This window comes from Echiichthys vipera, assembly GCF_963691815.1.
Source record: "Echiichthys vipera genome assembly, chromosome: 23".
NCBI classification, from domain to species: domain Eukaryota; kingdom Metazoa; phylum Chordata; class Actinopteri; order Perciformes; family Trachinidae; genus Echiichthys; species Echiichthys vipera.
The window spans coordinates 18,621,164-18,642,660 of NC_139848.1; positions in this window are offsets into that span (position 1 = coordinate 18,621,164).

Below are 21,497 nucleotides of genomic sequence, written 5' to 3' on the forward strand. Positions count from 1 at the left end.
TCCACACAGCTACACAGCCCTTCACCGACTCCCTAAGCAGTGTCATACGCCTCAATTTAAAGGCCTAGCCCCTCCCATGGACCATACCATCTTTAATTGAAATCAATTCAGTAATCAATTAGTTATCAGTCATTTTCCAGACCCCAAATCACTGTCATATACATGCATTACATCTAACCACGCTTAAAGGCAGTCATCACCACATTACAAAAGGCCTCATTCCAGAGATGCCTGTACAAACCAATTTTTACCCCACAGTTGGTATGGTTCGGGCACTATAAAAGCCAGCCTGACACAAGGCTCGGGTCCTTTGTCCCTGCCCAGCACCAGGAAATATTATGGTGAGAGAACAACAATTAGTTAAACTCAGGATTACTTATTCTTAAATAATAATAAAATACTCAAAACAATACATGTGTGTGTGTGTGTGTGTGTGTGTGTGTGTGTGTGTGTGTGTGTGTGTGTGTGTGTGTGTGTGTGTGGAAAACTATGAAAATACATAACACAGGAAACTTACTAGGATGTTAACTGTAGTTCAGTGTGTGCACCCACTAAACTAACAATAGTTTGCCACCTGGCTAACATGTGGTATGTGAACTGAATGATGGTGTGGTGTGCTGGTGTGGTGTTTTACCAGTGGCAGGGGAAACTGCCACATTACCTCCCTCCTCTCCGGGCTCAGCCGTGGTGGTCAACCCGAGACAGGTAGTCTGCCAACAGGTTTATCTTGCCGGGTTTGTGCCTGATCCTGAAACTGAAGGGTTGCAGGTCAAGATACCACCGTGTGATCCTAGCATTGCGATCCTTTATCGTGTTGTTCCAGGATAGGGTTCTGTGGTCGGTTTCCAAGTCAAACTCCCTTCCAAGAAGATAGTAACGCAGACTCTCCAAAGCCCATTTAATGGCTAAGCCCTCCTTCTCAATTGTAGAATACCTTGTCTCCCGGGGTTCCAACTTCCGGCTGAGATACAACACTGGTCTCTCTTCACCCTCGTCTCCTTGTGTCAACACAGCCCCGAGGCCAACATCATAAGCATCTGTCTGGACCATAAAGCGCCTCTGAAAGTCAGCACTACGGAAGATAGGCGATGAACACATGGCATTCTTGAGGGCAGTAAAGGAATGTTCACATTCGGGGGACCATCTTATCGGGCTTGGTTCCCCTTTCCAAGTCAGATTAGTCAGAGGGGTGGCAAGAGTGGAATAATGGGGAATAAAGTCAGAATACCACCCTATCAGGCCCACAAACGACATAATTTGCTTCTTGGTACGTGGGCGCTGGGCATTACGGATGGCTTCGACCTTATCCACAAGCGGGACTGTGACCCCCTCCCAGCTGGAATCCCAAGTATTGGACCTCACTCTTCGCCCACTCACACTTTTGAGCATTGAGGGTCAAGCCAGCCCTCTCAATGCAGGCCATGATCTGTCTCAGATGTATGAGGTGGTCCTCCCAGGAATGGCTAAAGATAACAACATCATCTAGGTAAGCAGCACTGAAGGATTCAAACCCGGAGAGAACCACATCCATCAACCTTTGGAACATTGCAGGCGCTCCATGCAGTCCAAACGGCATTACTGTAAACTGGTACAGTCCTGATGGCGTACGGAAAGCAGTGTAAGGCTTTGAGCTCTCCTCCAGGGGAATCTGCCAATACCCTTTGCAAAGGTTCAGCGTAGTTATGTACTTGGCAGTCCCGACACGCTCCACAAGGTCATCTATGCGAGGCATGGGGTAGGCGTCAAAACAAGAGATAGCGTTGATCTTCCTGAAGTCGATACAGGGCTGTTGTGAGCCATCCTTCTTAGGCACCATTACAATGGGACTGGACCACTGGCTCCTCGCTGGCTCTATCACTCCGAGACCAAGCATCTTCTGGACCTCATCCTTTAGGGGACCAACCAACCGTTCGGGGATGCGGTATGGCCTCTGACGAAGGGGAGGAGTGTCTGCCTTTTGGAGACGGATGGTGTGCTGTATCAATGTCGTTCAACCTGGACCATCTCAGAACAGCTGAGGCATCTCCCCAAACAACATCTGCAACCTCTTCTGATGTGGTAAGGGCAGGTGCTCAGGATGAGGGGTTTTTGGCTGGAGGAGCTGTTGCAGGTTAGAGTCAGACTCACCATCTTCCTTCTTGACCCGACACACCATTAACACCTTGGCAGGCTCATGCTCCTTCCATTCTTTGAGCAGGTTGATGTGGTAGACCTGGGAGTCTTTCCCCTTGTCTGGGTGAGCCACCTCATACGTCACTGGTCCCATCTTCCTCAGCACCTCATACAGCCCCTGCCATTTGGCTAACAGTTTGTTGCTGCTGGTTGGGAGCAAGAGAAGAACCCTCTGACCTGGTATCAGCTCTCTCTGTTGAGCCCTTCTGTCATACCAGAACTTCTGGTCCTGTTGCGCCCTCTCCAGGTGGACCTGGGCCTCCTTATGGTACCTCTCGAGGCGTTCCCGCATTTGAAGTACATAGGACAGGATACCTTCTGGTGCTGGTTTCCTGGCCTCCCACTCTTTTCTCAGTAGATCCAGGGGCCCCTGCACAGGCCATCCATAAAGGAGCTCGAACGGGGAGAAGCCAGTTGATGCTTGAGGTACTTCCCTGTAGGCAAACAAGACAAAAGGTAACCACTTGTCCCAGTCACGGCCGGTATCTGAGACAAGGCAAGGCAAGGCAAGGCAAGGCACTTTATTTGTATAGCACTTTTCATACATTTAGCAGAAAGCTTAGGTGAAAATAAAAGTTTTAAAATTGGGCAGAGTGGGTGAAAGTCTCACATCTTCAGGAAGTTTATTCCAGCTGTTTGTTGCATAATGACTAAAAGATGCTTTCCCTTGATTTGAGTTTACTCTGCGAATCACTAACAGATTGGCCTCAGAGGATCTTAGTGATTTAGAAGGCTTATGTAGTGGGAGCATATCAGTGATATACTTCAGCCCTAGACCATGAAGTGATTTATATGTGAGCAAGAGGATTTTGAAGTCAATTCTCTGACGTACAGGAACCAGTGTAATGATTTATGAATTGGTGTAATGTGCTCACATTTTTTGGTCTTTGTTAGAATTCTAGCAGCAGCGTTCTGAACAAGCTGTAACTGCCTGACAGTTTTTTTGGGAAGACCTGCAAGGAGACCGTTACAGTCTAGCCTACTGGTAATAAAGGCATGGACAAGTTTTTCTAAGTCTTGAGCTGACATGAGCCCTGTAAGTCTTGTTACATTTTTAAGGTGATAGTAGGCCGATTTTGTTACTGATTTGATGTGACTGTCGAAATGTAAATCAGAATCCATAATAACCCCAAGATTTCTGGCTTTATTTGAGGTTTTCAGGGACAGTGATTGAAGGTGTTGGATGACTTTAAACCTTTCTTTCTTAGCACCAAAAACAATTATCTCAGTTTTATCCTCGTTTAGTTGAAGCAAATTTTGGCACATCCAGTGTTTGACTTGCTGGGGGGATAGTCATTTGGTGATAGCACTACATACATTTGGGTGTCACCGGCATAGCAATGGTGGTCAATGTTATTATTTTGCATGATTTGTCCTAGTGGGAGCATATAGATGTTAAATAAAGTCGGCCCCAAGATTGAACCTTGGGGGACTCCACACGTTACGTTGGTTTGTTCTGATACAAAGTCGCCAATGGAAACAAAAATAGTTCCTATCTTGTAGATATGACTTGAACCAGTTTAGGACTGTGCCTGAGAGCCCCACCCAGTTTTCCAACCTGTCCAAAAGTATTGAGTGGTCGACAGTGTCAAATGCACCACTGAGGTCCAATAGCATTAATACTGAAGTTTTGCCAGAGTCTGTGTTAAGACGGATGTCATTTATAACGTTAATAAGGGCCGTCTCTGTGCTATGAAAAGGCCTAAATCCTGACTGGAGGTTGTTGTGGCAGCCAGTAGAAGCCAAGGAGGGATTTAGTTGTTGGAGTACAACTTTCTCAATAATTTTACTTATGAATGGTAGATTTGAAATTGGTCTGTAGTTGTTGATAATAGAGGCATCTAGGCTCTGCTTTTTTAGAAGAGGTTTAATGACTGCAGTTTTGATGGCCTTTGGGAAATTGCCAGATTGAATAGAGTTATTAACTATTTGCAATACGTCTGTTGATAGGCAGTCAAAAACATTCTTAAAGAAGTTGGTAGGTAAAGCATCAAGACAGCAGGTGTTTGGCTTTAGATCTGTCACTGTTTCCACTAGAGTTTTAGAGTCTATGGCATTAAAGCTTACCATCATTGCTGTGTTATTTTGGCCTAAACGGGGTGGTGATCCGACTTTTTTGTTTGAGATATTGATGGCACATCTGATGCCTTCAATTTTATCAGTATAAAAGAATGCAAACTCATTGCATTTCTGTGTGGAATGGAGTTCAGCTGGCATTTGTGTTGGGGGGGTTGGTCAGTCTGTCGATAGTTGCAAATAGGGTTTTGGCCTGATTAGTGTTGCTGTTTATGATATTGGAGAAGAATGTTTCTCTCGCACTTTTTAAGACTAAATTGTAGGCCTGGAGCCTCTCTTTATAGATGTCACGGTGAATATGAAGTTTTGTATTTCGCCAGATTCGTTCAGCCTTCCTGCACTCTCTTCTCTGGGCTGTTACAACAGCAGCTTTTCTCCAGGGTGCCTTTTGCTTACCAGAAATCGTTTTAACTGTAACAGGTGCAATGACATCTATGATATTCACAATTTTGGAATTAAAGTTGTTTACAAGATCATCAGCATGGCTTGGGTTTAGAGGTGGTAGCGAGGAGATGGCATTTTTGAAGAGTACATTAGCATGTTCATTGATGTAGCGCTTTTTGACATTCTTTGATTCTGTTTGTGTCTCCGGAATTAAAGAAATATTAAAGAAAACACACAGAAGTGATCAGACAATGAAAGATCAGTCACAAGAACATCAGAAACATTGAGACCTTTTGTGATAATCAGGTCCAGGGTGTGTCCTTGACAATGAGTAGCCTCTTTCACATGTTGAGACAGTTCAAATGTATCTAAAATAGTAAAAAGTTCCTTTGCACCCTTGTCATTCAAATCGTCAATATGAAAATTAAAGTCACCAGTTATAACTAGGCAGTCAAAGTCAGTGGAGATGCTAGACAATAATTCGGTAAAATCATTTGCTGAGTATTTAGGTGGCCTGTAAATAATTAACAGGAGAATTTTGGGAGAGCATTTCAACACAGCACACAAGTATTCGAATGATGTAAAATTACCAAGGGACATCTGTTTCCCCTGAAATATGTTTTTAAATATAGCAGCAACCCCTCCCCCCCTTTTCCCAGATCTGCATACATCAATAAAGTTAGGGTTGGGGGTTGCTGTCTCGATCAGAATGCTTGCACTGTTATTTTGCTCCAGCCATGTTTCAGTTAAAAACATAAAGAGGAGAAGGGGTTGCCACTGAGATGACGCTGAGGGGGGGATCGCTGAGGTTGGTCAAGGGGGGTAAAAATAGAAGTAGGGGGGGAGTGGGTGGGGGTAGCTCCCGGAACTCCAAGGGGGAGAAAGGCTTACTTGAGGAAGGGAGAAGGATGGAGACCTGGATGGAGGCTTGGGGGGTGTGGGGGAGGGATCTTCACGCGCATTCGAAATTAAGGGGGAGGTAGAGGGGGATGGACACCGCTCCTCTTTGCTCTGGTGTCTCTCATGGTCAGCACTCTCCTTTTGCAATGGCAGTCCTCCTTCGACATTCATGATAAGCTGTGTTGTGTCTTACTTTTTCGTTGGTTCCTCTTGTCTCTTGTCCTTGGCAGTGATGATAGATGGATGACGCAGGAAGTAAGACATGTTGGTCATGAAAAGCTTTACTCCCTGCTTATTTAGACAAAGTCCGTCTGCCTTAAAAAGATAACTGCGGTCCCAGAAAAAGCTAAAATTGTCAATAAAATGCATTGAACGAGCAAGAAAAGCGCTGGAGAGCCACTCATTCAGCGAGTAAAGTCGACTGAATCTCTCAGCTCCTCTCCTGATCCCGATAGAGGACCACTGATAAACAACTCAGCATTCACAGCGCTGACTGTTTCCAAGAGTGTATTGAGTGCTCTTAATCTGATTTTGTCATGCTTCATGATGCTGCTGTAGGCCTATTCTGCCGGGGGATTATCCTGTTGCTGATACTCAGAGCTTTTAACCTGTCTGTCTGTATCATTCATGTCTCAGCAATGCATATAACTAATTCAACTCAATGTTCACCACCATAATTATTATCATTGTCATATTCTGTCACTCCAGCTGTACCTGTTTCTTGCTGCTCTGCTATATTAACTGCCATAACTTGTAAATCATATTCACATTGCTTTAGCTATCACTATAGTCACCGTTTCTTTTGTGGTTGCTTGCATCTCTGGAAGTGTGTCCGTCTGTCTCTGTGTCTGTCTTTGTCTCTCTCTGTACATCTCTCTGTATTTTCTCTCTTCTTTTCTTCCTCCCTGTCAAGATGTGGTTCTGTCATTACCCTCCTCTCTTCTGTTATGTGTGAGTTTGTCTCCCCCTGTCTGTGTTTCCCTGCATGTTCTCTCCCTCGTCTCTGTGTAGGTCCGGTAGGCGTTCCTCCAAGCTGCAGCCTGTTATGCTGATTACCCCATCATCTTAAATACCTGAAGCTGACAGGCATGCAGCGCCGGACCGGCGTCGACCCTGTATTAGTAAAACTACCCCCCCCCCCGACTGCGATCCCCTTTCTCGTTGTGGTTTTCACGCTCCCCGTAGTAAGTTGATTAATCGTGTTTGTTTTCTGTTTTCTCCGTAGTTTCCCGTGTTCCCGTGTTCCTGTTTCCCGTCCGTCTCCTCATCTTCCGTCGTCTTCCTGTTACTGTAATTCCCGTGTTCGTTTGGTTAGTCTTTGTGTTTGTATATCTGTAGTGTTTTTGCGTTTGTCCGTTTATTATTTTAAACGTTTATTTTTTACTTTACCTTTTTGTCTGTGTCTGCATTGGGTCCACCTTTTTGTGTTATACCTGAACCGTTCATGACACTCCCCCACCGGTCAAAACAGATGGCCGTCCTCCATACAGCTTGGTCTGTCGGACGTTCCTGCCTGTTATAGGGAAGGTTTTCGATGACACTTTACAAAATTAAACGCTTTTATGTTATTGTTAGGTAGATTGTGGTCTTGTTTGTTCAAGATGGCGCAGCGGATGGCTGCCTCAATTTGTTTTGTGCGCTTTGTTTTGTCTTGTTTTGTTTGTAAACAGTGTTTTTTGTTTGGGTTCACGGCTGTCTTGAACCCAAACACCTGCCTGTGTTTCAGGGAAACACAGACAGGGGGAGACAGCTGGATGGATTCCAGCTTCACCGAGCGGACCGTGAAAACGCGGCTCTCTGGCAAAACAAAGGGTGGAGGTATTTGTTTCTACACCAACAGCGGCTGGTGCAACGACGTAACGGTGATACAACGGCACTGTTCTCCCCTCCTGGAAACTTTTATTATTAACTGCAAACCATTCTACTCCCCACGTGAGTTTGCTTCCTTCATTCTGGTTGGTGTTTACATTCCACCGGAGGCCAACGTGCAGGACGCACAGTGCGCGCTCGCCAACCAGATACTGCAAGTGGAACCCGGACTCCTTAGTTATTGTCCTCGGGGATGTTAACAAAGGTAACCTCAGTCACGTATTGCCCAAATACAGACAGTTTATAAAATGTGCAACCAGGGAGGGGAACACTCTGGATCACTGTTACGCAACAGTCAGTAACGCCTATCACGCCGTCACCCGCGCTGCACTGGGACACTCTGACCACAACATGGTCCACCTGATTCCTGCCTACAGACAAAGACTAAAACTCTCTAAACCTGTGGTGAGGACATCAGAGAAGTGGACCAGTGAAGCAGCAGAGGACTTAAAGGCATGTCTGGACTGTACTGACTTGGATGTTTTCAGGTCTGCTTCCAGCAGTCTGGATGAGTACACAGAAGCTTTGACTTCATACATCAGCTTCTGTGAGGACTGCTGTGTGCCAACACACACCAGGGTGACTTATAACAATGACAAGCCCTGGTCATACCCAGACTGCGACAGTTGAGGTCTGACAAGGAAAGGGCTTTCAAAAGTGGCAACAGAGCAGAGTACATAGAGGCCAAGTACTGGTTTAGCAGGGCGGTGAGGGACGCTAAACAGCTGTACTCGAAGAAGCTCCAACATCAGTTCTCCTCTAACGACTTTGCCTCTGTCTGTAGGGGGCTCAGGCAGATCACCAACTACAAGCCAAGAGCCCCCCCTGGAAGGCTGGATTTGAGTTATTTTATTTCCTTGTGGAGCATGTTAAGAACGTCCAGTTTTTTGTTAATGGATTCGAATACACTGACCTGTATATCCATGGTTTGAAGATTGTCAGTGTCAGTGGCTGAATCTTTCTTTTTGTGTTTGTTTGGATTGGGAGTGTGGTGAACCAGGCTGTTTTCCATTGCAAGGCGATAGTAGTGGTTGTCAATGTATTCCTCGAGGCCCTCCGCTTTGATTGGGGTGCAGTGTGTTCCTTTATGGTATTCTTTGATGGTCAGGATTTTTTTTTGTATGTTTCATATTATTTACGGTAAGAAGAAGGGGAAAAAAATAATTTCAAAATGGGAGAAAAATTGTAGTCCGATCTAGCAGCCGGGCGTCGCCAGGATAAATCCAAATCTCGTCTCAGCGGCCTCGCGATCTCAGCACATCTCAGCCTTCCTGAGATGACACTTTATTGAATTTATTTTTGATTCTGGGGGAAAAGAGATGCTCAGTCTGTTTTTGAAGTCTTGAATGAGAACATGCAGGGCTATAATTTCAGGGAGAAACTTGTGGCACAAACCTATGATGGGGCTGCTGTCATGGCTCTGCTCTCAAGGAGCGCTACAGAAATCTGTACATGACCATCCTAGACAATCTTTAAGTGCAGATACTTTGGTGTTTTGCAATTTGGAAAGCATGCGCTTCTTAGACTTCAGTCAATCCAGGGAAAATTGATGAGATGAGACAAGTGTTTCCAGAGGAGGCGTGTCCTGAAAAGTTATGGTCAGTTCTGTGATTCAGGGAGAGGTCTGAACTTCAGGTCATTTATTCAAACCAGGACTTGCAGGGTAACAGGGGAAAGCTGTGTGATTTATTGCCGTTTCTGAAAGACATGGAGTTGGACAGTGCAATGCCTTAGCTGTACAAACTTTTGTCATTATTAGCAACATTTGGAGCTACATCTACAGGTGTAAAGAGGAGCTTCTCCTGTTTGAACCAACTCAAGTCTTACACCTGCAACACAATGGCCAAGGCCGTTTAAGCAGCCTAGATCTGCTGGCCATTGGGAGGACAACCGTCGGACCCATGGTTTTGCATGATTTATCTTCTAATTGCATTAAGGACAAAGTGCAGAACATTTTGTTTGATTATGTATTATACATATGTATATTTATGCATGCAAAATAAAATGCACCAACTGGATGGAATGGCCCTTCAACACATAATAAGGGGCATATTTGGTAACTACATCTGCAGTCAATTAAAAAGGAGTTGATCAGACTTCACTACATCAGGTTTTTATTTAAACAGGGCTGGTCTGAGGTCAGTAAGAACAGAGAGAGAAGAACAAGCTCTGTGTAACTGAAACATTTGACTTACTCATTTTCACACAATGACAAAAACCTTTTCTCCACTCAAACTCCGTCAAAAACACTGTTTCTTCATCCAACGGTCAGTCTGACTAGCTCCGTGTTGCTGACTTCATGCTAGCATGCTAAGCTAACTTTTACAGCTTTGTATGTACTGGGAGATGAGTCAGAGGAGAAACATTCAGAAATAAAGGTGAACAGCACATAGTTCATTCAGACAGGATTATCCAGACACGCTCTGCTGGACGCCATCTTGCTCAAAGTTTTTTGTTTTTATTATTGAACAATTTAGAGTTATCAATTAACCTAACATGTGCATGTCTTTGGACTGTGAAAGGAAGCCAGAGAACCCACGCTGACAGCGGGAGAACATGCAAACTCCACACAGAAGGGCCCAAGCTGGGATTCAAACCAGGAACCCTCTTGTTGTGAGGCGACAGTGCTAAGTATAGAATACAGCTTCCAGGGGGGATCAGCATGAAAATAAAAATCCAGAAAATAATAAATAAATACATTTTTCAGCTAAAGCCTTGTGCGTTTGAGCAGTGTGAGTGCACCCGCTCCGCGCATAACTGCGGACAGCCGTCCACGGCCCGCCTGAGAGAGGTGGGCTTTTGTAGAGCCCGTTTGCACATGTATGAGCACGATGCCTACGGCGGTTCTGACTTCATTTATGTGCGCCTGTTCAGACATAGAAAATAGAAGACCATGCGCGGACATTTAACATCAACAACAATGGCGGCAAAAGGTTCATGTTGCTGTGATGCGAAGGTGGAGTGTTTACTGCAGATTTGGTCGGAAGAAAATATTCAAAAACAGTCGGACAAGACGCACTCAAAACTCAGAGGTCTATGGAAAGAGACGCATGGCGATGACGTCAATCAATGTGTGTGACGTGTTACGGCGTGATGACGTATGGACAGCAAGAAGCATTTGCGCGAGGCAACTACAAGCGAAAGAGCACCGAGGCCTTCAGGGACACTGTCAGTGGGTGTGTGATATTTGCTTATACCTATAAAGGAGCTGGTTAGGAACTTAAAAGTAAAGTGTGATGCAGTTCAGAGTGCAAAGCACTTAAACAAGGGAGCTGTGAAAAAAGAATCTGAGTCAGTTCTGATACAGTTCAGCATAAAAGAGTTGCCCACAGAGCTATACTTTGGATTCATGAGATACAGGGTAAGAGAGTTCACAGATAAACCAATAAGATGCTACAAGTGCCAGAAGTTTGTGTAAACTGTGTAAAGGGACAAAAAGATGTGCGAAATTTGGTGGGGAGCTTGACTATGGAGAATGTGGAGAGGGGGTAAGACCTAAATGCTGTAATTGTGGAGGGGGACACCTGGGCGGCCTACTGGGGGTGCGAATTAATGAGAAAGGAGACTTTCTCATTACTAACAAGCAAGTAATGAGATTCAGAGTGTGAAAAGGAAGGATAGAGTTCCTTATGCCGAAGCAGTTAAAAGAGTGGAACAAACAAAGAAGTGTAACCGGGTGGTAACACCAGGTGGTAATTGTGTCCTTATTCCATGGGCTACATCATTTTTGTACCAGGAGTGGGGTGTAGCCACAACATTTATATTTTTGAAATTGGGAACTGGGTGGTTAATTTTTATTTAATAAAATACGGCGGTGGCGAAGATATCCGAGCCCTTGGTGTCTGAGTCAGTGTGGCCAGCCTGCGGTGGAGTTGTTGAGCGGCGAGAGACGTCCTGAGGTGCTCCAAGGTGTGCTGCTGATCCCCGGTGGAGACGACTCATCTGTGTCAGAGTGTCTATGCAGAGGATTTCAACATGAACTGCAGCTGCAAAGATAACCATTTAGCCCGGGCTCCAAGTCAAAGACTGTCTTCACAGTATCCTTAACCCACATTTTGGACTCAAGTGTTTTGCATTTATACTGGACTGTTTAAAAGTTAACATTGCATTATGTCAAGTGAGTCAGATGATGAAGGGGCTGTTGGTAATACAAATGACCAGTCAAACCCAGTTGCAGGCAGTAATGCAGAGTCAGTTGCAAGAGCTCACTAGATTGAAAGATGAGCTTATCAGGTTAAATGACCAAACGAGGTGTCAAAGAGAAAATAGTAACCTTGCACCCACACGTTCATACATCTATGTCCCAAGAGAACCGCACATCCAAGCATTTAGTGGGGAGGGTGGTGCAGATGGGAGATCTGTGGAAGACTTAATTGAAGAGATTGAAAGGGTTTTAAGGTCCAGAGAGCAGACACCCGCAGAACAGTGTGACTACATATTGTCTCTTCTACGTGGTCCTGCTTTAGCAGAAGTTAGACTGTGCATGAGGGGCCAGTTTGTGGGGCCAAGTGATTTATACTCTTATTTGAGAAACACTTTTGGGGAAAAGCGCAGCACCACACAGCTTTTGCAGACCTTTTACAACCGTAGACAAGCTGATAGGGTAGACATCCGTGATTTCTCTCATGCACTGTCGCAGATTTTGAGCTCTGTAATAAAGCAGTCCGCAGGGTCAATAGCTAATGAGGAAACTGTTCTTAGGGATCAGTTTATTGAGCGTTTAACGGACACTGCCCTTCGGCGTGAACTCCGGAAGATGGTGAGGGACAAACCAAACTCCTCCCTTTTAGATGTAAGGGACGAAGCCCTCCTGGGGGAGATGGAAGACAGCAAGTCCCATAGGCCCAGAGTTGTAAAGAGCAGCCATGTTAAGTCCAAGGTTTCTGAAACACAGAGCTCCGCTATCAAAACCAATAATGTCCAATGTACAGCATTGGATGAGGTTCAAAGAACCGTAGCAAATCAGGAAAAGCAACTAGCAGAGTTAGCCAAAACACTAGCTGAGCTGACAAGCGCTGTAAGTGAACTGATTAGACGGAGCATTCAACCGATTTTTCAAGAGCCTCAGCATCAAGCTAGATCCCAGCCTCAGTTCACACCAGATGGTCAGCCTATCTGTTTCAACTGTAGAGGTGCGGGTCAAGTTGTAAGATAATGCCCCCAAGCCAGAAGGGGCCAAGGAGTTAATATAACTGATCCTACAGTAACACAGGAAAACTTATACCCTCGGTTGTCATGAGCTAAACAACTCGAGGGGAAGCAGTGGGCTCCTCAAAAGACACAAAAGAGAGAAGTAAAATCTTAGAGTATGCAGTTGGGGAATGCAAAACTGTTGAGGTGAAACTCCCGGGTGTTACAGTATCATGCCTGCTTGAGACCGGTAGTCAGGTTAGTACCATTTCAGAGGGTTTCTTCAGAGAACACTTGGCAGTAGAGGGTGAAGATTTGCATCCTGCTTTTGAGTGGTTAAAGATAACTGCAGCAAATGGATTAGAAATACCCTATATAGCCTGTGTGGAGTTTGATGTAGAAGCTATGGGTTTGGCTAACCCAGAGCGAGGGTTTCTTATAGTCAGAAATTCTGCACACTCTTCCTCTGTTCCGGGTCTCATAGGGATGAACGTCGTCAAAAAATACAGCAAGTTGGTACACACAGAGTTCGACACTACACTGCGAACAGGGCTTGACTCACACTGGAGAGATGCTTTTCATCGCCTTCATACTGTAAATGTTGCAGACAGGCTCTCTTTTGCTAGAGTAGCGGGTAGCGATGTAGTCCATGTGCCTGTTTCATCTGCTGCTACAGTCATGGCTAGGGGGTTTAGATCTGTGAGTGCGGACGCTCCTTTATCATTGCTGGAGCCTGTGGGTACAGCTGTGCATGAAGTTTTGGTTGTTGTGCCTACTTTGGTTTCTTCGGAGAGCAACATTTTCCCTGTGCAAGTCATGAACCTGTCTGATGAAGATGTCTGGCTGAGGCCAAGGACAAGGTTAGGAGTTTTGACTCCTGTGTGGATAGCCTGAAAAGCGATGAGCTTTGCAGTTTAGAAGGATCTCAGCTGATACTGAACAAGTTAGTATTGACAAATGTCCTGAAACGTCTGCAGATGTACAGTCCATCCTCACTGAGCTAAATGTAGATGGTAGCCCAGAACAGTAAGAACAGTTGTCTTTGTTGTTGAAGCAGTACTCTTCTGTGTTTGCAAAAGAGGATGATGACTTGGGTTACACTGACAAAGTACAACATGAGGTCCATCTTACAGACGACATACCTGTGACACAGCCGTACAGACGCATCCCACCCACACAGTACAGTGAAATCAGGGAACATATTGGCAAGCTGTTAAAAAAAGGGGTCATCCAAGAAAGCACCAGTGCTTATGCTTCGCCGATAGTACTTGTGAGAAAGGCAGATGGCAGTCTGAGACTATGTGTCGATTACCGAAAACTCAATTCGAAGACAAGACGTGATGCATTTCCTCTTCCAAGGAGAGATGAGAGTTCTGATTCACTGAGGGGTTCCAAGTTCTTTTCAACCATTGATCTGGCGAGTGGATACCATCAGGTGGCCATGCATGAGAGAGAGCTAAGACAGCATTCACTACGCCATTTGGCCTTTATGAGTATGTGAGAATGCCCTTTGGCGTTGGTAACGGGCCAGCTTCTTTTCAGAGACTTATGCAGGTTACTATGAATGATCTCATTTTTCCGATACTCCTGGTTTATCTTGATGATATATTGGTCTTTTCTGAGACATTTTAGCAGCATCTGGAAAGACTTGAGACAGTGTTTACAAGACTGGCAGAGACGGATCTTAAGGTGAAACCACAGAAGTGTGCTTTTTTACAGCAGTCAGTGAAGTTTTTTGGCCATCAGGTGTCCGCAGCAGGTGTAGGGACTGACTCCTCCAAGGTATCTGCTGTTAAGGACTGGAAGGTTCCAACCACTGTTAAAGAGTTACAGTCATATCTCAGGTTCTGTAGTTATTACAGGAGATTCATCCGGGGTTTCTCACAAGTTGCTGGACCACTGCATGACCTAGTCAACAAATGTCCAGGTGTCAAGAAAACAGGAAAAGTAAGTCACCAGCGTTGTGCAATGTGGACATCTAAGTGTGAATGTTTTTTTAGCAGGAAAAACTAACTTCAGCTCCTATTTTGGGTTTTGCTGATTTCACACAACCCTTTTTAGTTAGGACAGATGCCAGCCAGCATGGATTAGGCAGTGTGTTGTGTCAACAGCAGGGAGACACCAAACGAGTCATAGCATATGCTAGCCGCCGTCTACGTCAAGTTGAGAAAAATGACCGGAATTATAGTAGCATGAAATTAGAGTTACTTGCCTTGAAATGGTCAGTTGCTGAAAAGTTCTGGGGCTACTTGCTGGGTTCAAAGTTTGTTGTCCTGACTGACAATAACCCTCTCTGTCACCTCAAAACAGCCAAGTTAGGTGCTATAGAGCAGAGGTGGGTAGCACAACTGTCGGTTTTTGAGTTTGAGGTAAAGTATCGGCCTGGCTCGAGTAACGCTGCTGCAGATGCACTCTCTAGGCAGGAGTTTGCAGGGGAGCATGAAACTGACCCTGATTCCGAGTTTGACAATTGCGTGGCTATTTGTAACCCTGTTTGGCGAGGGACAAGTCTGGATCCTGGTCTGGCTACTAACGGTCTTGAGTGTTTCAAAGTGAGACAGATTCAGGTTGCAGAGTCAGTGTCTGGTGAAAATAGTGCTGGACAAGGCAACACACCCACACTGCCAGGATACACCAGGGATGAGCAAGTGGGTTTTGAGACCAGTGATCCCACCCTAAAAGGATTTAGGGCATTTTGGGATAGGGGGAGGAGGCCAGGACCCTGAGAGAGGCCAGCGTTGTCAAGTCAAGTGAAAAAACTGTTGAAACAGTGGAATAACATACAACAAAGGGAAGGGTTGTTGTACAGGGTTATTCATGATCAGCGTCATGGTGAATTGTGGCAGTTACTTGTTCCTAGTTGTTTGAAAGACCAAGTCCTGGGGAATGTACACAATAATATGGGACATCAAGGCATATAGTGCACTATAAACTTGTTAAGAGAGAGGTGTTTCTGGGTAGGTCTATGTGTGGATGTTGAAAACTGGGTTAAAAACTGTGAGTGGTGCATTCTTACTAAGATGCCACAGCCAAAAATCCATTCTGCTGTTCAAGCCTTCCTGGCCTCGGTTGATTTTACAGTGTTGGAGACAGCCTCAGATGGCTGTGAAAATGTCCTGGTTGTGACAGATGTGTTCACAAAGTTCATCCAAGCATATCTGACCAATGATCAGACAGCTGACACAACAGCTAAAGTTTTGCTGAGGGAGTGGTTCATGAAGTATGGGGTTCCTGAGAGACTACACTCGGACCAAGGCAGGAACTTTGAGAATGAAGTTATAGCAGAGCTTTGCAGACTCTATGGGGTTAAAAAGACACTAACAACTCCTTACCGGCCACATGGAAACGCTCAATGCGAAAGATACAACCGAGCACTTCATGATTTGCTTAGGACACTTCCACCAGAGAAAAAAAGCCGTTGGCCAGAGCATCTTTTCTGAACTATTATATGCCTATAATGTCACTCCTCATGCGTCCACAGGGTACTCGCTCTATTTTCTGCTTTTTGGGTGCAGCAACATCTCCCAGTAGATGCACTACTAGGGTTTGAGTGTGTGTCAGACAGGAAACAGCACTGGTTGACTGTTCATCAGGAGAGACTGAGACAGGCACATGAAAGAGCCAGAGTGTACTCAGAGCAGAGAGCAGCAGAGCGAATCACCATGCAAAATAAGAAAGTGTAAGTCCCCCGGTCGACATTGGTCAGTTGGTTTTTCTGCGTCACAGACCGTTAGGTAGACAAAAGATTCAAGACGCATGGAGTCCAATAGTCTACAAGATAGTTGACATCCAGGGTACCACACACACAGTTGAACCTGTTGAGGGAGGTCCTATTAAGAGGGTTCATAGGTCAGAGTTGCGGCTTTGTCCCAGACCAGTTCCCAAACCCAGACCTAGAACTAGGTTACAAACCAAAGCACAGCCTGTAGCCGAGGACATGCCAGAGTCACCAGGGCCTGATTTTGTTGTTGTTGAGAAAGTCTTTCCTTCCCAGGTTGTGCAACCACCAAGTACTTTTCATGTAGAAGAAGGGGCTGAGGTATCAGAGACAGCTACTTCAGATGAAAGTGATAAAGTGGGACCTAAGGGAAGTTATCGGGAGGTGAGAGGTGTTGACACAGAAACAGGAAAGGTGAACAGTGATTTTCAAACCACCAAAAACATGTAAGGGTATTCGCTACCAGACATTGCAGGGGGAGCGGGAAGTAAAGACTGTACACCTACACCTGCGGTTAGGAAAAGCAAGCGGGCCACAGCTGGGTCTCGTCCTAACCCATTTAACCCTCCAAAATCAGCTTGTCATTCTGTAGTGGTCAGCACAGACATGATCTCTCAGGTTTTAACAAGCTTAGGTACTGCTCTTTTTGAGAAGGCATTACAGGGAGCATTTGACACAGTTCAACTATGTGTTAAAACTGTGAAGGCAATTGTGTTTCGCCACATTCAGTGCTTAAATATGGTCACTAGGGGGCAGCATTTTCCCTGGGGATTTGTTACTAAGCCAAGTCCATTATGGTCTTTGTTTTGTTTTGCGTGTGGACCACGGACATATTTCAGTCAGGAAGACAGTGATTAAATGCCATTGTGTGAAGAAGAAGGTAAAAAAATGACATTCTGTTAAATATCGCTGTATAAAACCCTTATATAGAGGTAGAATAGAATAGAATAGAATAGACTTTATTGATCCCACAGCGGGGAAATTCACATGAGCAGTAGCTTACAACACAGACACAGACAACACAGACCCTTAGTTTACATAAGGTAAACAAAGATAATTAAAAATAAAATAGAAGATAAAAATAAAGAATAAGAATAGAAAATATACTATATACAATATACAACAATTTACACTATGTGTCATAAATATGAAGTGGAAAAACTACAGTGGATGGAAATACTAAGTACAGATGTTACAAATATGCATTACAAAAGTGACCTGTGGATATTTGTAACCGATGACTTTGTATACCTTTGATATTTGCGGATTTTGGGCACAAGTTACCGACGCAATACTGCTCAACTTCATAAACATGCTAGCAAGTGTAACGCCATGCAGTGTGATTTTGATTGTGAGAAATGTTAAGGGTAGTGTGTTGAAAACGTATGTGTTTTTGGTTAATCATTTAGTGACCTATTTGAAACTGTGGGGTTACAGAATGTGTGTAAATGCTACCCGGTTGTGTTTACTGTTTCTAGTCGTGGCCACTTTCATATTTTATTTTATTGTATTTTATTTTAATTATTTTTTGTAAACACACCCTCTGTAAAACAAAGTAGCAATTTGTGTTAATGAAATAAAGCTAAGGCTACAAGAACCCCAGAAGTAATTGTGTGCTGTGTGGCATCTAATTCCACGGGCTACAGAAGGATAATGAAGGAAATGTTAGATGGGAAATACCGACAGGAAATGTGTGGGTACAGAGGCAAGAACATTTCAGAGAAAAGGAGAAAAAAGAGAGGGAGGAAAAGAGGGACTTGGTTATCTTTATTGCTGGGGTAATCAATGCAACAGCTGAGGTTAAATCTAAAACTGAAAGGATTCAAATCATCATAAAGGCAGCAACTCAACATTTTGGCATGGTAGACTTCAAATGGGAAGAAGTAAGTGACTGTCTTGCTGTGCACTCAAACCAGGAAGTAGGGAAAGGGTGATATGATAATTTTACAATGGAATGCAAAGAGTCTGTTGGCAAATGGTCAAGATTTTAAAAAGTTTATAGATAGTAGGAGTATAAAACCAGATATAATGTGTGTTCAAGAAACATGGTTAAAACCTAGATTTGATTTTGTTTTATCTGACTATACTGTCATCAGTCAAGACAGCGAACAAGGAAGTGGTGGGGGATGTGCTACCTTTGTAAGGAAGGGTGTTCTTTATAGGGTGTTGGGTACAGGGAAGGATCAAGAATATGTGGTAGTGGAAGTATGGGCAGATAAAAAGAAAATAGTAGTGATTAATTATTATAACCCTTGTAAACAGCTAGCATTAAATGAACTAGAGGAAATAGAAGGTCAGGATAGAGATAATGTTGTATGGTGTGGAGATTTTAATGCCCATAATAGACTGTGGGGAGGGGAAAAGACAGACAATAATGGGCAGATAATTGAAGAATTAATGAATGATAGGAACTTAGTTTGTTTGAATGATGGTAGAAGGACTAGGATTGATATTAGAACTGGTAAAGAGTCCGTACTAGACCTCACAATTCTGTCCAGTAGAATGGCCCCAAAATGTGAATGGGAAGTGCACGGAAAAGATCCTATTGGAAGTGATCACTACCCAATTCTATGTAAACTGGATGTTGATGTAAGGTTGAGCTCAGAAGATAGCCATGGAAGGTGGATTTCAAAAAAGCAGAATGGAAGAGATTTAAGGAAGAAAGTGATTTGTACATTAGTTCAATACAAGAAACAAATGTTGTTGAAAGAAAACAAAAGTGAGTTAGGACACAGTATTTATATGGCTGCAATGGCTTCAATACCAAAAAGTTCAGGAAAACTAGTAAGGGAAGTGGTTCCATGGTGGAATGCTAAATGTGAAGAGGCAGTTCGGGAAAGGAACAGAGCATTTAGAAGGTTAAAAAAACCCTCATAACTTTCAACATCTGATTGATTGTAAACACGCACAGGCAGTAGTGAGAAGGTCTATAAGGCAAAGAAAAAGAACATACTGGAGAGATTATTGTACATCAATTGGAAGTAATATTAATATAAATGATGTATGGGGAATGATCAAGAAAATGGAAGGTAATAGAAGAGAATGGAATTATCCAGTCCTGTCAGATGGAGAACAGTTGGCTATATCAAACCTAGAGAAAAGCAGACATGATGGTGAACACACTAAGTAAGGTACATAGTTCAAGTAATTTATCAGAAGAAGAAAGAAGGGGTAGGGAAGAAACAAGGAGTCTATATACTGAGATTATTAAAAAAAAAAAAGACAAAATAGAGGATAAATATAATGTTTCCAATCACAATGAGAGAAGAGTTAAGAAATGCTTTGGATAAGTGTAAGAACTCTGCATCTGGCAAAGATGAAATCTGTTATAGCATGTTAAGACATTTAAGTGAAACAGGAATTCAGAAGGTTTTAAAAAGAAAGATTCCTGCAGGATGGAAGGAGGCAGTTATTGTTCCAAGAAGAAAACCAGGAAAAGATGCTAGTAATCCAGCTAATTACAGGCCAATAGCTCTTACTTCTCACTTAGGTAAATTAATGGAAAGGTTGGTGAATGGAAGGATAATGCACTTTATTGAAGAAAGGGGGGTGATGACTAGTTGTCAGAGTGGTTTTAGAAAGGGGAGATGTACTATTGATTCAGTCATATGTCTTCTGGACGAAATAAGAAAAGCACAGGTAAAGAAAGAGACTGTTGTGGCAGTATTTTAGATGTGTAAAAAGCATATGATATGCTATAGGTAGAGGGCCTTTTAATCAAAATGCATATGTTAGGAATTGGAGGAAATATGTTTAACTGGGTGATGGACTTTTTAAATAATAGAAGAATTCAGGTGAAAATAGGGAAAGAAACATCCAGAAGGTGCTAGGTAGAAAATGGGACACCACCAGGAAGTGTGGTTAGTCCATTACTGTTCAACATCATGATCAATGATATTTTTGCTAATGTTCAGCCAGGTATTGGAAAATCACTATTTGCAGATGATGGTAGCTTATGGAAAAGGGGGAACAATGTAAAGTACACCCTGAAGAAGGGACAGGAAGCTCTAAAACTAGTGGAGGACTGGGGAAGGAAATGGGGCTTTAGCTTCTCTATTGAGAAAACTAAGGTTGTGTTTTTTACTCGAAAGAAAATAGATGAAAGTATAAATCTGGAGCTGTATGGTAGGAATTTGGAGAGGGTTAAAAGTTTTAAATTTATTGATGTGTTTTTAGATACAGGACTTACATGGAGGGATCATGTATCAAAATTAGTAGATAAATGTAAAAAAGTAATGAATTTAATGAGATGTCTTGCTGGAACAGTATGGGGAGCAGATATATCTTCTTTGAAGCAAATGTATGTATATTTAATCAGAGCAAGAATTGAATATGGGTGTGTTGTTTATGGATCTGCAGCCAAATCAGTTTTAGCTGGATTAGATAAAGTCCAAGCTATGGCACTTGGAATATGTACAGGAGCTGTGCGATCCTCTCCAGTATGCTCTTTGCAGGTAGGAACAGGAGAAATGCCACTCAGCTTGATGGGTCAAAGGGATGTCCACCCAGTTAAAATAACAATACAGGGAAGCTGGGAGAGAGGTGGCAAGACTCCCAAGTTTTGGATGAACCGGGAAGGCAGTGGCACAGGAAATAGAATAGAACAGAATAGCATAGAATAGAATAGAATTACTTTAATGATCCCAGACTGGGAAATTATTTTGTAACAGCAGTAGTGGGTCAGCAAATAAAAACTTTGTACATAACATAAATAGAATCCAATATATACATAGTGTATATATACAGTGCACAGTGTGCTATAAACAATAAACATTAATAACATATACAACAAAATGTGCAAAATATACTATAACAATAATACTATATACAAAACAAAAAAAAACAGTAGAGAGAAAAGAGTTCTCTGTCAGGCCGAGGTGAGAGAGTTATTATAAAAAGTGATGGGTTGTGGCAGGAAAGATTTCCTGAATCTGTTGCTACGACAGCGAAGCTGAAGCAGCCTTATGGATAAGGTGCTCCGCTGTCTGCCCAGTGTGAGTTGGAGAGGTTGGAGAGGATTATCCATGATGGATAACAGTTTTTTCAGTGTCCTCCTCTCCACCACAGCCTCCAGAGTGTCCTGTTTGCAGCCAATCACCGAGCAAGCCTTCCTGATCAGTTTGTTGAGTCTGTTGGTGTCGCTGTTGCCAATGCTGCTTCCCCAGCAAACCACAGCAAATAAAAGTACACTAGCCACCACATACTGATAAAAGATCTCCAACATCTTGCTGCACACGTTGAAGGATCT